Source organism: Mustela nivalis (genome assembly GCF_964662115.1).
Source record: "Mustela nivalis genome assembly, chromosome: 11".
NCBI lineage: Eukaryota > Metazoa > Chordata > Mammalia > Carnivora > Mustelidae > Mustela > Mustela nivalis.
The window spans coordinates 30,409,166-30,425,892 of record NC_139030.1 but is presented as its reverse complement, the minus strand read 5'-3'; positions in this window follow the sequence as shown (position 1 = coordinate 30,425,892).

Below are 16,727 nucleotides of genomic sequence, written 5' to 3'. Positions count from 1 at the left end.
ACCCATCATGATATTGGAACCCAATCACTTTGCCTGTGTCATATCCACCCTCGTATATTTACTAAGATAAGAAAGGACTTTTTGCTGGCAAGCTCCCCAAGTTTGATTTATCACTCACAATACGAGAAGGCTGCCAAGCAAGCTTTATAATTCCCAGTTCTTAAAATTATTATCATCGCTGGGCGTGGAAATAAGGCTTGAGGTGGTAGGTGTGTACTCAGTCCTCCTGGCCAGAAGGTGGTTTGTTGAGGCTGGTTCTCTCTGTCTAAAAAGGTATCGTCAAAAGGGTGCCTAGTCCATGTCAGACCTCAGGAAATACTTCCCCCAAGCCACTTGTGTATAGCAAGGATTCGTGCAGTGTGGCAGATGCTTTCAAGGAGAAACTACTTCTGCTTCCAAAGACAGACATGGCTTAAATCATCCTAACATGATGATGACCTGAACCACCTGGTCAAGAAATACAAATGTTCATCCTCAAATTGTTCTAAAAAGGTTACTCCAAGTTTATGACATTCTGAATTCTTCCCCGTGTGTTGGATACATGATTTGTGATCAGTCAGTACCTTTGGATATTCCCATATGGGTTAAGTGGCATTTAGGAGTTTGCCTACAGTGAGGAGTCAGATATGATCCTTACCCCTCTTCTCCCCTCTTGCCCATTGCGAGAAATGTGTACCTTATAATTGGGAGGGTTTAAGGGATGAGTGACTAAGGCCTTATTGAAGTGAATGATGCCAGAAACTTAGTGGAAATCAAAGATGTTTGTAAAAATCCTAACTCTCCAGCCCTACTTCACCATAATATAGAAGAGGCCAGATGGAGGACTGTCCTGATTTAAGTCTCGATGGCATTAGTTTGAAAAGTAATTTGACTTCAAGTGGCAAAGAGCTTCCCTCTGACATGTACACAATCCAGTGTGCGTGCATATTTCTGAGGTGAGGTTTTGGCCTGTTATCGTTAAAAATAATCTTTAGTTTCTTTTTTTGTCTCTTTTGTTTGTTTGAACATACAGTGAAAAATAGCTGTTAGAACTTTTTGGTAGAGTGCACATACGACTTTTGTTTTGAAACAGACAAAAGCATTTTGACCAATGTCTATTATGACAGCAGATTTTATATAAATATATGTGTGTAAAATAAGCTCATTTGCACATGGCTCAGGGGAAGCTAAACTCACTATAGAAACTTCCCTGATGTTTATTTCAGCCTCGTTTCCATACTTCAGTATGTATAGAGTAAATAGAAGCAAGTGGATAATTGTATAAGAAAGAGGGCCTCTTACTTGCATTTGTCTTGCTGTGATGCTGAGAATACTCCTCCGGGCCTGAGGTGACTTTCTTCATCAGTCAGGGATCTAGGTCTGTTGGCATTCTGTTGCAAGGCTGTGCCCAACAGCACAGGTGCTGCAAAATGTCCCTGAAACACATGGCTCTTCATGTGTTTAAATCTATCTGCTCATCTATGACTATCTATAAAGCCCATACTATCTATAAATCTATCATTGTCTCGATTCATTCCAGAAAGGAAGTAATGTAATTTATATAAATGTCTCAAATTGCAGTGTAATAAGGTAAAATTAAAGATTATAGGGTTTAGGGAATAGAACAAAGGTAAAATAACAGAAAGAAAGATGAGGTGGAGGCAGAAGTGAGATTGGTACTCAAAATGTGTTCTTTAAGGTATTTAACATTTTCTAGTGCTGTGTACTACATGAGACTGTTTTGGGAACCAAATGTCAAGGGAGAGTTTCAAACTATTTTGTCACTTGGTTTCTATAACATGAGAAGAGGGTTTCTTAGGAGAAACACAATGATACATGATTGTAGGACCAGAAAGAACTTCCATGGGGTCTTATAAAGAGCACAGGAAATTCAACCAATGGACACTAATAACATAATACTAAAGCTCAGTTCACAGAGAATGTGTCCTTGTAATAACATGCTAGAGATGTAGCCACTCTTCGTCTGACTGTTCTGCTGGTCCTTCCTTAAAGGACTTGACCATTGAAATTCTCTTTTTCTCTGTCAATTGCCACTCCTTTGGTGATCTCATCCAACCTGATGATTTTAAATATCATCTTTTTAAGGACTACCTTAAATATATACCTAACACATGCTTCTCTCTTGAGCTCCTGATTCAACATCTCATGCTCAATAAACATCTCAAAAATTTTTTTTAAAGATTTTATTTATTTATTTGACACAGAGAGATCACAAGTAGGCAGAGAGGCAGGCAGAGAGAGAGAGAGGAGGAAACAGGCTCCCTGCTGAGCAGAGAGCCCAATGCGGGACTCGATCCCAGGACCCTGAGATCATGACCTGAGCCGAAGGCAGTGGCTTAACCCACTGAGCCACCCAGGCGCCCAAACATCTCAAATTTAACATGCCAAAAAAAAACAAAAAACAAAAATGGTTTTACCCCCAATATCTGCTTTTTCCCTAAGGTCACCTACTCAGGAAAAATGAATTTCATTATTTCAGTTGTTAAGGTCAATAATCTCAGAGTTATCCTTATTCCTCTCTTCCATTCATATTACACACTAAAGATTTTTTTTATATATAATTTTTTATTTTTTATAAACATATATTTTTATCCCCAGGGGTACAGGTCTGTGAATCACCAGGTTTCCACACTTCACAGCACAATAGCCAAACTATAGAAAGAACCTAGATGTCCATCAACAGATGAATGGATCAAGAAGATGTGGTATATATACACAATGGAATACTATGCAGCCATCAAAATAAATGAAATCTTGCCATTTGCAACAACATGGATGGAACTAGAGCGTATCATGCTTAGCGAAATAAGTCAAGCAGAGAAAGACAACTATCATATGATCTCCCTGATATGAGGAAGTGGTGATGCAACATGGGGGCTTAAGTGGGTAGGAGAAGAATAAAGATTTTTATTATACCTTCCTAGGAGATGTCTTGAATTGAACCACTCCTCATTATCTTTACTGCCACAGCCATGGACTAAACAACCATTACCTCTTTTTAAGAACACTTTCACTTTGCATATAATTATATTTATTCTCTATTTAGTAGTCGAATCACTTTGATCTGACGTAACTCAGATCATGTCACTACTTTGCTTAAAATTTTCCAATGGCTTCCATCAAGTTTTTTTCATATATATATGTATTTTTAAATGTTATTTATTTATGAGAGAGAGAGAAAGAGAAAGAGGGTATATGTGAGTGGGGGGAGGGGCAGATGGAGAGGGAGAGAGAGAATCCCAAGCAAACTACCCGTTGAGCATGGGGCCCTACACAGGACTCAGTCTCACCACCCTGTGATCACGACCTAAGTTGAAATGCAGTGCTGGATGTTCAACTAACTGAGCCACCTAGGTGCCCTGGTTTCCTTCAAATTTTAAATAGAACTCAAGTTTCTTCCCTGGGACTACATAGTCCTACATGACAGAGCTTTCGGTATTCTCCTTAACCTTGTCCCTAAGCTCACTTTACCACAGCTCTGCTGACCATGTTTATGTTTCTTGAACTTGCCAAGCATTGTCCCACCTTAGGGCCATTGCACTTACTGTTCTACTGGATATGTTCTTTGTTCTTTACCTAGTAAACTATATGGCCTACATTCAGGTCTCTGATCAAAAACCACATTTTCAGATAGGCCTTGCTTAAGTACTCAGTTCCTGTGCCACCACACTCTCTTATCTTACCCTTTTTTATTCTTTATCAGAAGACTTAGCATTAACTAATATGGCTTTTTAGCATTTTTTTTAAATTTTCTAGGTTGTATGCTCTATGAAGGCAGGGAATTTGTGTGTTTTATTCAGTGACAGGCCTCAATGCCTAAAAACCTCAATTGCCTCATTGTATATTTTCAATAAAAAATAAACTTCAATTAATTAATGAATAAATCAAGAAATAGAGTTTTGGATTATCTAGCAGAATGGGTAATTTGCCTATCCCCTGATTAGTTTTTGACAAATAGTGTTTCTCTCACTGTATTTTTTTAATGAGTATGGATCAGCAGGGAGTTTAAGGTCAAAATCCCTGAAGAGTTACTTGTAGTGTAGCTTGTACATTAAGCTACATATCAAGGACAGATCCATCTGCTTCATCAACAATCCATACTAGAAGTTGATGTGGCATCAGTACGGGAATGTAGGGAGCCTAATGATGACATATGCCTTAATGGAAGACCCAGTGACCTCCACTTGGAGATGTGCCAAGGAAGTTTGGGGCACAGAGATAATTTCCTCTTTCAAAGAAAAAAAAAGAGCAGAATAAACATTTGTATCCCTAAATTTCAAGTCACAGAGGATGAGCATTGAACTTGGAGAATTTTAAAACACGCATAACCAAATGCCTGCCTTAGACATTTAACAACAACACACAACAATAACAAAATTTTAAAAACAAGCTTCTGTAAGTGCACATAAACCATTTAACCTCCAAGTTAAAATGATTGGAAAAGATGCACCAAGGCATTTGATAGTTCACTTGTGGTAAAGGATCATTGACTATAACTGACAAAAATACATATGATCATGCATGCATTTTAAATTACTACAAACTTAACAGCTTAAACAGAACCTGTTTATTGTTGGAAGTTCATTGAACTCTACTAGACTCTGCTTCTAGTATCACAAATCCAAAATCAAAGTGTCAGCAGTATTACATTCCTTTCTGGAGGTTCTCAGGGCTTTTTCAGTTTATCCGCAGAATTCAGTTGTAAGCTGTTGTATGTTTGAGGTGAGTCTCTATTTCCTTGCTGTAAATTCAGTATTTCTTCCCAACTTCTAGAGTCTATCTACATTCCTTGCCCTCAATAACTTTAAAGTCAGCAGTGATCACTTGAGTCTCTTATGTGCTTCAAATCTCTCCTATCCTGTCTTGAACAGTATCTTTCTGCCTCTTTTTACCTCAATGGGAAGACATTCTCTGCTTTTATTTTTATCTTATTTTTTAAGGAGATAGAAGTTTGTGGAATATACTGCTCTCTGCTTTTAAACGTCTATGGGATTCCCATCCAGCTAATACAGGAAAATCTCCTTACCCTAATTTCTATAAATTTAATTCTGTGTGCATAGGCTATTTTGCCATATGATATAACATATCCACAGGTGAAACACCAGGGGGCGATGATCACTGGGCCAAAATCCTGCTCATTGCTGGCCATTTTCAAAAATATACTTTTAATTTTAGAACAGTCAATTGTAGCTCTTGTGTTTGAAGACAAATTGCAATCAATGTTCTAATTTGACCAGAACACTTTCAGTTTGTTGGAAGATCACAGTATCACCATATTGTCTGCACATGAGAAAATGTCTATTTCTATATTCTCAGTGCCAAGGAGGAGTCTATGATTTGCCTTGTGACCTGAAAAATCAAAAAGGGTGGGACCAGTTTATGCCCTGTCATTTCAGAGCAATAGCTATGACTTCTTTGTACATATTATAAAGTGGACATCATATATCTTTCTAGGATTCCAGGAAAGAGACAGGGCTAGATAACCTTGGAAGCTAGTATCAGTCCAGTGGGCAAAAAGTTAAAATCAGCAAGGTGACTTTTTTAGCCATGCTTAAAAATGCTACTAAATTTGCTGATGTGAGCATGGTCTAGTAAGATATGTCTGTTTAAGTGAGAAAGCATCTTTACTGCAAGTCTATAACCTCTGACCTAAGAAAAATATAAGAGGATACTTAACTGAAATTTTTGTTTAGCAACCCAGAGATTAAACTTAAATCACTGGAATCAGTGGACTCAGATCACGTAATGCCATGCACCTGACTTCTAATTCTATGAGTTTCTTTTTTCTTTGAGAAGTTTACCTGACTTTCATGACACACTCCATTTATTTTCATACAGTTGAACATACTCAAGGTTCTACTTCATCCACTTCAGCTCTATAAAAAAGGGAGAGGAAAACCCAGATTAAGGCATTTTTATGTTTCAAAAATTTTGAATAAGTAACTTGTATCATTTCTTTCCTCCCTCTTTCCTTCCTTCCTTCCTTCCTACATTCCTTCTCACCTTCTTTCTTTCTTTCTTTCTTTCTTTCAATATTAATTAAGCACCCATTGTATAAGGATTGTGCTGATTTTTTAAAAAATATACATATGAAGAAGACATGTTTTGGGTCTTCAAAGTGTTCACAATCTAAAGGTGATGTCAAGAGTATCTCTGGAGTATGACAGCAAGAACACCTGAGAGTATCAAGCGATGACAAGAGGAAAAGGACATCTTTGAAAAGTATTTCAAAAATGAATAAAGACGATAGAATGGGCAGCCCAACAAATGAATATCACAAGAGAGTACACTGTGTTCAGGAGAATTCTCAAGGTATGAGTGGAGCATTGGTGACTAAGATGAGCAGTGGTTATATCTGGATGGGTAGGCATAGGTTCAATTAATAAGAATAAATGAGAATATTAAAATGAAAGTATTAGACAATTGAGGTTAAGTATATAGTAAAGAATAAAAACGAGTACAAAGGGAAGTCAGAGAGTATGGGAAACCATCTCCACCAGATGCACATCAGGACTCACTAGAAGTTGAGCAACATTCAAGACATGGCTGATTTTATAGTCCACTGCTTTCTTAAATTTCACCTTCTCAGAACAAGCAACTTTCTTTTTTTTTTTTTTTTAAGATTTTATTTATTTATTTGGCAGACAAAGATAACAAGTAGGCAGAGAGATAGGCAGAGAGAGAGTGGGAAGCAGGCTCCCTGCTGAGCAGAGAGCCCGATGTGGGGCTCAATCCCAGGACCCTAAGATCATGACCTGAGCAGAAAGCAGAGGCTTTAACCCACTGAGCCACCAGGCACCCAGAGCAAGCAACTTTTGACTATATTCTCCTTCCTGCTCATAGCTTCCCTTTATTTGTGATATACTACTGTATATCTTGGATTCTTCTAAATGCCTTCTTTATAGGTCTTTGAGTTTTAGTGCCATTCACTTGTTGGCATGTCTCTCTGCACCTCCCATGTTAAAGCTCACCAGGAGAGAGAATGTACTGGGATTGATTCAGACTTGGTTTGCAACCTCAAGTGCTCCTATTGAGCAGATGTCTCAGGCCATCAGCTGCTCAGGTCATAGGCCTGTCAGTAGAGAATTGTGTTTATCCCACAACCAAAGCACAGTTGTGAGAGGCTTTGGTTCAAGGATCACCAGCAACAAGGCTTCTCAGAAATGCTGACCATTCATTGACGGATTCAGAAAATCATTGAATGAATTAGATGCTAAAGGCTTGACACTTATTCTGTGGGTGATAAGGATTCATAAAGGTATTTTAAGAAGGAGAATGAATTGACTGTGTTTTAGGAAGATCATGCAATTGAGAGGATGACTTGGGTTTATAAAGGAGGAGACAGTGAGAAAAGAGGAACAAGCTTGAGAGACTATTGCAATAATTAAGAAAAAAACGAAGTTCAGAGGTTTGAATGAAGTTGTGAGGTGGAGGGAGAAGGGAAAGCCTGTAGGCGCAGTATTTAGCAATTTATGCTCTGAGTTCACACAGGCCTGTGTCTGAAACTGGCTCTAGTAGATACCAGCCCTGTGATCACAAACGGTATCATTTACCTTCTCTCAGCCTCAGTGTCTTCATGAGTAAAATGGGGACAATGCTAATGTATACTTTGTTAGGCTACAGTAAGTTTTTCCTATGATTAAATGAGAACATTCATATATTTTTTTTTTTACAAAGAGCCTGGTATACAGTAAATATTCCATAATGTCTACTTACAGTTTTAGAATATTGCTTTCAGACTTCTGGCTTCCAAGACTTGCTGGATATAGAGAGAAGTTATAGGGTAAGCAGTCATGCCTTCCTAAAATCCTGATCCCTGGCTAGAGAGTCTAAATCAGATTGTCTCATGCAATCATCATTTATTCATGTTCTTGGAGGAGATTAGAAATCTACAGCAAAGCTCAGATGTAGACATGTCATGCTTTGGAGTTTCATATGATTCTCTGTTTGGAAGAAGGCACTAGCTAAAGACATGGCTAAATCTCCAAAAATGATATTTGGGATGATAATAGATTAAAGTGATGCCAATTATGGTATCAATATTCTACTCTGTATGGCATAATTCAAGAACACTTCATCACAGCTACAGTAATAGCTTAGGAGAAAAAGCAATATTGACTAACTCAGCAGTGAGGAGACTTTCCAAATAAGTGACATGGAAGAGAGGCTCCTAGGAACCTTTATCATATCTCTTCCCTAACATGAATATCTTCACATAAACCTTCCAATAATTGACATGGTTCTAAAGAGGTTACTAAAGCAAAAATCTTGAGATAGCAGAGGGAGAGCTATGAAAGAGACTTGTGTTAGACAGATTGCTCTTGGTTGACACATTTTCTTTTCTTTCATGTCTCTAAGGAGTACTAGGATCACAAAAAATCTTGCTTCTCTTTCTCTCCAGAAGCTTCCCTAAAGCTAAATCTGTGTCTCTTTATTCAATAACAATTCCTATATAATCATCTGTCTCTAGCACTCCACCAGTCACAGTGGTATCTGCATCTTACAAGTATTAAGAAATTGTTAGTCCTCTCCATAAGGCAAGATATCCAATGAAGACTGATTTTTGTGTTTGAATCATAGGGTTGAATTCTTCTAAAGAAAGAAGAATGGTTTAGCTTTCAACTTCATAACTCCTTACTACCTAAGATTTCCCTCCCTCTGTCCATTGCCAAGTACAAGACTGTTGCAGACGTCTTTTTCTAGAGGACTTTTTTATGGTACTTTTTGAGAAGGCAACCTAGTTAGAGTAAATGATTTTTTGGCTGAACAGTTTGAGTTTGTCAAATACATGAAAGGTAGTATCTAAGGAAGTAGAGAGGCAAGAGTGAGGAAGGAAATGAAGAGGAACTGAAAGAAAATGACTCTCATGGGAATAACTTCTCCATTCAGTTGGATTCTTTGGGTCCTTGTCATTTATCCTCATTACATTTATGTCAAATTTAGGCTACATTAGAAATTAATTACAATGGGTAGAGGGTGCCCGGGTGGCTCAGTGGGTTGAGACTCTGCCTTCAGCTCAGGTCATGATCTCAGGGTCCTGGGATAGAGCCCCGCATTGGGCTCTTGGCTCAGCGGGGAGCCTGCTTCCCCCTCTCTCTCTGCCTGCTTCTCTGCCTACTTGAGATTTCTCTCTTTCTCTCTGTCAAATAAATAAAACAATAAAATCTTTAAGAAGAAATTAATTACAATGGGTTAAAACAGTAAGAGCTACAAGTCATTGGGCTGAGTTCAAATTGCACTGTAGAAAAAAAAAAAACTAGGCATTACACTATAGGAAGAAAAGGAATTATTTTGCAAGGGGCCTTGAATATATAAACAGTTTATTTTCTATGCCTAATTACTCTTTTAGATCTAACTAAATTCAAAGTATCATTATTTTTTACAGAAGAAAATATCATGCTTACACAGTCACTTACTAGTCACTTAGGTGGCATCTTCTACATTGCCCCAGGCACACAGTGAATACTGGAAATGCAGAAATCAAAAATACATAGCCCTTGCCCTCAAAGATCTCACTGACTGGTTCTGATCAGTAAGGACTTTGTTATTTTTTATGTATCTTTATTTCAAATGTTGAATCTAAATAATATAAAATTATCTTATAGTTGAATAATTAATAGCCTAAAGTCATTGTTGTGAAAAATTAATAAATTAAAAAGTATACAATTATCTCTAGCAGTTTCTACTTCTGAAAGGCAGAAACACAAAACTTTGCCAATTGTGGGGCTATTCTCAAGTTACTAACATTTGGAAGAGAGATGTTTTTCATAGTGAATCACATTGCATTGATGTGTTCAATGAAGGTACAAAATATAATTGTGAGGGAAAATAGCATGGACAAGATGAAGTAATGAAATTGTCTTTGTATAATTAAAATTAGCAACTTATAGTTAAAATTAAGTCTGGGTTGACATTCTGACTGGACTTAAGCTGTTTTCTCTCTCCCTCAGTTCTTGGAGGAGGTCAATTAAGATGGCAATATCAGGGGCACCTGGGTGGCTCAGTGGGTTAAAGCCTCTGCCTTTAGCTCAGGTGATGATCAAGGGTCCTGGGATTGAGCCCCACATCGGGTTCTCTGCTCTGCAGGGAGCCTGCTTCCCCCTCTCTCTCTGCCTACTTGTGATCTCTGTCTGTCAAATAAATTAAAAAAAAAAAATCTTAAAAAAAAAATGGCAGTATCAACTCAGGTTTTTGTAGGTTTAAAGAATCTCAGCTTGTTGAAGCGTTTATATTTCCCTGGTTATGGCATCCTGGAGGCTGTAATGATTCAAATATTAATATTGGACTTTCATGGATGTAATAACCTTGTTGACACCGAATTTCATTTCAGGCTATGCCCTCAAATTAAAGTGGAAGAGGATTCTATGCCAGCTATTTGTATAAAACCATTTGCCACAATTATGTATATGTCTCCAGCAAAAAAGTATTCTTTTGGCCTGCATTGTGGAGTTAACAGACTCGATTCCGCCTAACCGTTGCTTATGTTTCAGCACTGCCATGAGCTAGAATGTGTAACCATTCAGATTTTTTTTTGTTTTAATTTACTGTGACTAGCTGTTTTGAAGCCGCACCTATTCAGTAACTATTTATAAACAGCTCAATTCCCTCCTTACAGTAGTAGATCTCTTTATGAGGAGCTCCTGCTAAATTCAAAAGTTTCCTTAACAGAGAGAAAAGGAAATTCAAAGCATAGATTCTATGTCATACATTTCAGTCAGCTTGGCATGTATTTAATCAAACTAGTGAGATCATTATTTTCTATCATGACTACTCCTTTCCTTCTTTCTTTTGAGTAGTCACAAGATGATTTGGATACTATAATAATATTTTAAACAGCAATGTAGTTCTGTTGAGAAAAAGGAGAGGGGAGGGAACATTTTAGTAGATACATAAACAGGAGCATAACCTACAAAAACTAGAGATACACAAATTTCTGAATATGTGAAACATTAGCTGGGGCCAATTTAGAAGATTAAAATTGTGTCAGAATTACACAGATCCAAAACAATAGGGCGCTTCAACAACCAATAAGGGGGATCCAGGGGTGGAAAAAATGAACATGAGAAAAGTATTGAAAAAAACTGGGAGCATGAAGAAAGAAACTGACATTTCTTAATCTGGAGAAGAAATCGTTTGAGGAAAATAATAGAAATTTCATCATATGAAGAGTTATTTTATAGATGATGGGGTCCAGATGTTTCCCTGTCCCCTTAGTTAATATGGAGGTATATGACAACAAAAAATTTAGGTTAATTATTGTGGCTATACAGGCTGAGAAACCTTGAAATTGTTTATCAAGAGATGTGTATAGGAAGATTTAGTCAGCCATGCAAATTGACAGGGGGCCAGGTACCCACAGGGCCTTATTAAAATTAACCTTCAAACAAGAAGCTGAGCTTCTGATGGCCTCAAGCATCACAGATAGTTATGTGCATGTATGTAAAATAAACACTCTTTTTTTTTAAATGAAAGAAATTTGGTATCTATTTAAGCTTAGTCAGGATCAGGACTCTAACGGTGTCTCAGAATGTCCATTCTTCTCATGCATGCTTTCTGTTTTGCTGTGTTTCAGTTGAATGTCTCCATAAACCTGGATATTTAAGAGTGGATTGTCATTTGGTATATCCAGGGAGAACCTATTGTTAAGTTAAAGTAAGAAAGAAGGTCACATTTAAATTGGTAAGACTTTCTCAAGAATATGCAATAAACTCACTCTTACTAACTTACAGTGAAAGCTAGACACTTTGTGGCCCTCATCACTTCCTTTTGCCTAGAATGTCCTCTATGTAATTAAAAGAGAAAATTAAAATGAAACAAGATAAACATCTGGAAGAAAAATTTGGATAGGATAGATGATTTGAAGATACTGGTATGTTTAGCTAAATGAAGTGATGCATATAAATCTTTTATTCTCTAATATTTACAGAGATACAAAATTCAAAATCACAAAATAGCATGTACAATCAGAGGCAAATGTTATATGTACTAATTATTTATAACAAAAGTAACACCGGAAAGACCCATTTTGGGCTTGATGGGGTAAGTCCACACAAATTTTCCCATCAATACCAACAGAAATCTCTAGACAAACTGTTTAAAAAACAAACAAGTACCTGAGGAGGCCAATAATTAAACAAAAATATGAGGCTTTTGGATAGAAGACAAAATTTGGAGAAGCAATCAACATGAGGTTTAGTTTCCCTCTATTTTTCCTTTTACCCATGACTGAAACTCCAAATAAATCATGTATTTTTGGACAAAAGGGGAAGGAAAGGGGACTCAAATCATGGGAACCAGAAGATAGAGAAAAATCAATCCTGAGGTCTCAGATCCAGGGAAGAAGATATGTTAATTCTGGAATAAGCACTCAACTTAACCTGTGAACTATGAATGTGTGGGGCAGTCCTAAGCCTGTCATAAAAGTTTGAGAAATGAATTGAGATCTAAAGATTCAGAATGACCCTGAACTAGGAGTCATGGACAGGTTGAAATTGGCATAGTGAATGAAATTTGAATTGATACAGTTTAAAGGAGAAGGGGCAGAAATTACTGTCTGAACATAGATTGATTAGTGGCTAAAATAAAAATATCCACAATCTCTAGAGGATTATAACAGGACTCAAGAATCTGCAAAACGTAACATTTGCAATGTCCAGAATGCATTCCAATACTACCTGGCAGGCAAAGAATAAGAAAAAAAAAATGTGTCCAAATCTCCAAATCCTAAAGGAAAAAAAAATGAAAGATGACTCAAAAGCTAGAATTATAAAATTGGATTTTTATAGCAGTTAACATAAGCATACTTCAAGAGGTAAAAGAAAAACACCCTTAAAGTAAGTGAAAAAATAGGCATATTTAGCACAAAAATAAAAACTATAAAAATAAGTCAAATGGAAATTTTGGAACTGAAAAATAGAATATAAAAAAAAAAAACAAAACTCACAGGATGTGCTCAATACAGAATGGCAGGAAAATGAGGAAGATGAAGGTAGATTGGTAAAAATGGTCCTTTCTAAAAAGCAGAGAAAGAAAATTTTAAGTTGAACCTAGGCTCAAACACATGTGAGGCAATATCAGAATGTCTAAGGAATATATTTGTGGAGTCCCTGAAGGAACTTTGAGAAGAAAAAGATTGAGGAAGAAAATATATTTGAGGAGACAGTGGATAAAAGTGTCTTGAATTTAGTTAAAGGTGTAAATTTACAAATTAAAAAAGTTCAAAGAACTCCCAACATGATAAACTCAAAGAAAACTGTGAATAAATGCATGCAATCAAGCTACTGAAAATGAAAAACAATGGAAAAATGTTAAAAACAGTTAGAAAAAAATGGCATATTACATACAGAGGAACAATGATTCCAGTGATCTTGGATTTGCCGTCCAAAAACATGGATGTAAGATGACAGTAGAAAAAAATGTTAAAATTGGAACTACAAGTGCTGTAAATCCATAATTTGTTCCCACTAAGAATACTCCAGGAATTAAAGCAAAATGAAAACATTTTGAGATAATAGAAAATTAAAAACAGGTGACCATTAGACCTGTTCAGTAAGAATTGCTAAATGATGTCTTTCAATTGAAGGGATGTGATACTGAGGAAAACTTGAATCTCAGGAATCAAGAGAAACAACAGAAATTATGAAGAGGTTGGGTTAATATGAAATACTAACTTTTAACCTCCTAAGTTCTTTAAAAATATGTCTGACTATCTAAAGCAAAAATTATAACATTTCCTAGTGAGATTTTCAGTTTGTGTAAATGTGGCATATTTGACAACAATAGATAAAGGTCAAAGGGAAGGGAGGTAGAGGTTCCCAGATTTCAGGGTTTCTACAATTTATGTGAGTTTTAATAATATTGACTTTACAAGAAAATGAAAGGTACTATGCATTCATATTTTAATATTTGAAGCAATCTCTCTGTCTCTGTCTCTGTCTCTCTCTCTCACACACACATATACACATATGCACAAGCATTCATACATATACACTGTAAAGAGATACAGCCAAAAAGCTAGTATCTAAGTTAAACTGAATTAAAAATATATATATATTTTTTTTTTAAAAGAAAGAAATATATATATGTATATATATATATCTTTCAAAAGAAAGATATATATATATATATATATATATATATATATATATATATTTCAAAAGAAAGAAAAAGGAGAGGACAGAGGAGCAAAAACATATTGAAAAAAGAAAACCCATAAATATATTGTAAACATACTTCAAGCATCTCCTTAATTACATTCAATTTTATTGAATACTAATAAATACTTCTATTGTAAAACAAAGATGAGTAGGTAAGATGAGTAGGTTGTAGGAAAAAATTGGGACTCTACTATATGATGTTCACAAGAAACATTGTGAATGTAAAGACAACAACAGGTTGAAATTAAATGGACAGAAAAAAACTATATCATGCAGACAAATGGTAAGCATAATAAAATTCAATATTTTGAGATCAGAAAAAATAAATTTCACAGAGTACTAGGAGAGATTAAAAGAACATTTTATAATTAAGAAGACATAAATATTATCAGATGTTATACACCTAAAAATAGAGGCTCAACACACAACAAATTGAGAGAAAAATGGAGACACAGTCAATTGCAGTCATGGAAAAAAATACTAGCACTTATGTGATGAAGACTGTGACATCATTTTTGTGTTTGCTGATAGCTTTTAAACCTCCCTCCTTTCTTTTCCCCTTGTGCCCCACATTTTGGGCAAGCTGATAAGAAAGCTTGGATATTTCCTCCTTTCAACCAGCCAGAGATTCAAATCAAAGGAGCCGCTGCTGCTCACCTGTGGGAACTCTCACCTTGGGTTCAGGTCCCAACCACATTAAAAATTCAAGCCACTCTCCTTTTGTTGGTCTTTCAAGACATTTTGGATTTGTTTGAAATACCTATGCTGACCCCCTTAGAGACCTCGGTTATGTAATTAATAAACCATACCATCAGTGTCCATATCCAAACCAATTTTAGTTGGGGAATGTGGCTCATCTACCTCTGTAGGTGACCATTACCACCCATCTTTCAGCAACTAATAACTAAAAGGTCAAAATTCAGGTAATTTATTCTAACTACATCTTTCCATTGCCATTAATTTCACCAAAATTAATAAAAAATTGTCCTACAAAGACCTTATTAAGAAAATAAACGGACAAGTTATAGTCTCAGAAAAAATACTTGCAACACATTTATCAAAGAAAGGGCTCGTGTCTGTATGTATAAAGAATACCTATGGCCTAACTTTAAAAAGAGAGAAGAAATTGTTGAAAAAGAAAATAGGCAACAGTTAGATACTGAACGAAAATAAATTTATCAATAGGCAATAGGCAGAAGAAAAGATGTTCTGCATCAATAATCATCAAAGAAATATAAATATTAATCACAGTGAGATACTGCTAAACACCCACTAGAAAGCTAAAATTAAATATTCTCACTATGCTAATTATTGGTGAGAATATGAGGCAAATAATTTTTGCACATTGCTGGTGGGAATACAAAATGTTACAACCCCTTTGGGAAACATTTGGCAGTTGCATAAAAACTTTACAATGCATGTACCATGTCACACAGCCTTTCTGTTTCTTAGCATTTGTCCCACAAAGCCAAAGACAAGAACATATGTCTACATAAAATTTTGTGCCTTGATGTTCATAACAACCATTTGTAATAACCCAATGCTGGAAACCTTAACATCCTTTAGTTGGTTAATGTATAAACAAATCATGATATATCTGTCCGGTGGAATACTACTTTGCAATAAAAAGAAAACAACCTATTGATACACATCACCCCTTCAAAATCACTATGCTACATTTTAAGAAGACAGATTTACAAAAGGTATCTAATGTGTATTTCCATCTATGTAAAGTCTTAGATCATGAAAATTAATCTATAGTGACAGAAAGGAGAACAAAGTTGGAGAAAGAGCTGTGCCACAGAGGGACTTGAGAAAACTTTTGGGAGTAATGGAAATATTCATTATCCTGATTGTTGTGATGGTTTCATGGTTGGATACACATGCCAAAATTCATTAAAATTGTGCCCTCTATGAATGCCATTTATTGTGCTTATGCCTCAACAACATACTATGTTTTGAAAAGTAATACTTGATGAAATAATGGATTATTGGGCTTCAAGTTTGATTACTAACAAATATCAAAATACCAACCAAGTAATATTTGGATTAAAGTAAATTACTTAAATAATGCACAGAGTCAATAATGATTTAAATGCATTTCTTTTTCAATGACATACAGGTGCTAGATTTTAGAATAGCTAAAAAAATGAAAAGGTGTTCTCAAATGTTGTTTGTTGTTTCTGAGACATCTATTATAAATAGGCAAGTACTATATATGACAGAGAAAGATTAAGTCACAAGGTAACACAATCCTGTGTTGAGATATAAACCTTGGTCAGAGAATGAATTCTAGAATAGGTTATAACTAGTTGTACTTTAGTGGAAAGATAAAATCAGAAAAGCAGAGTTTTAAACCCAGGCTCTACAAGGGACCAGTTAGAGACAATTCTGTAACAAATTTGACTCTGCCAAAGTCTTACTTTTCTTATCTGTACAATTAGTATAATCCTACTACCTCACAGGTTTATTGGGAGGACAAAATTCTTGCAACGTTTCTGGAATACAGATAGCACTCCACTAGTGCTGTATTCTGCTGCCATTCATTGAGTGCGGTACTGAGTCACTTGC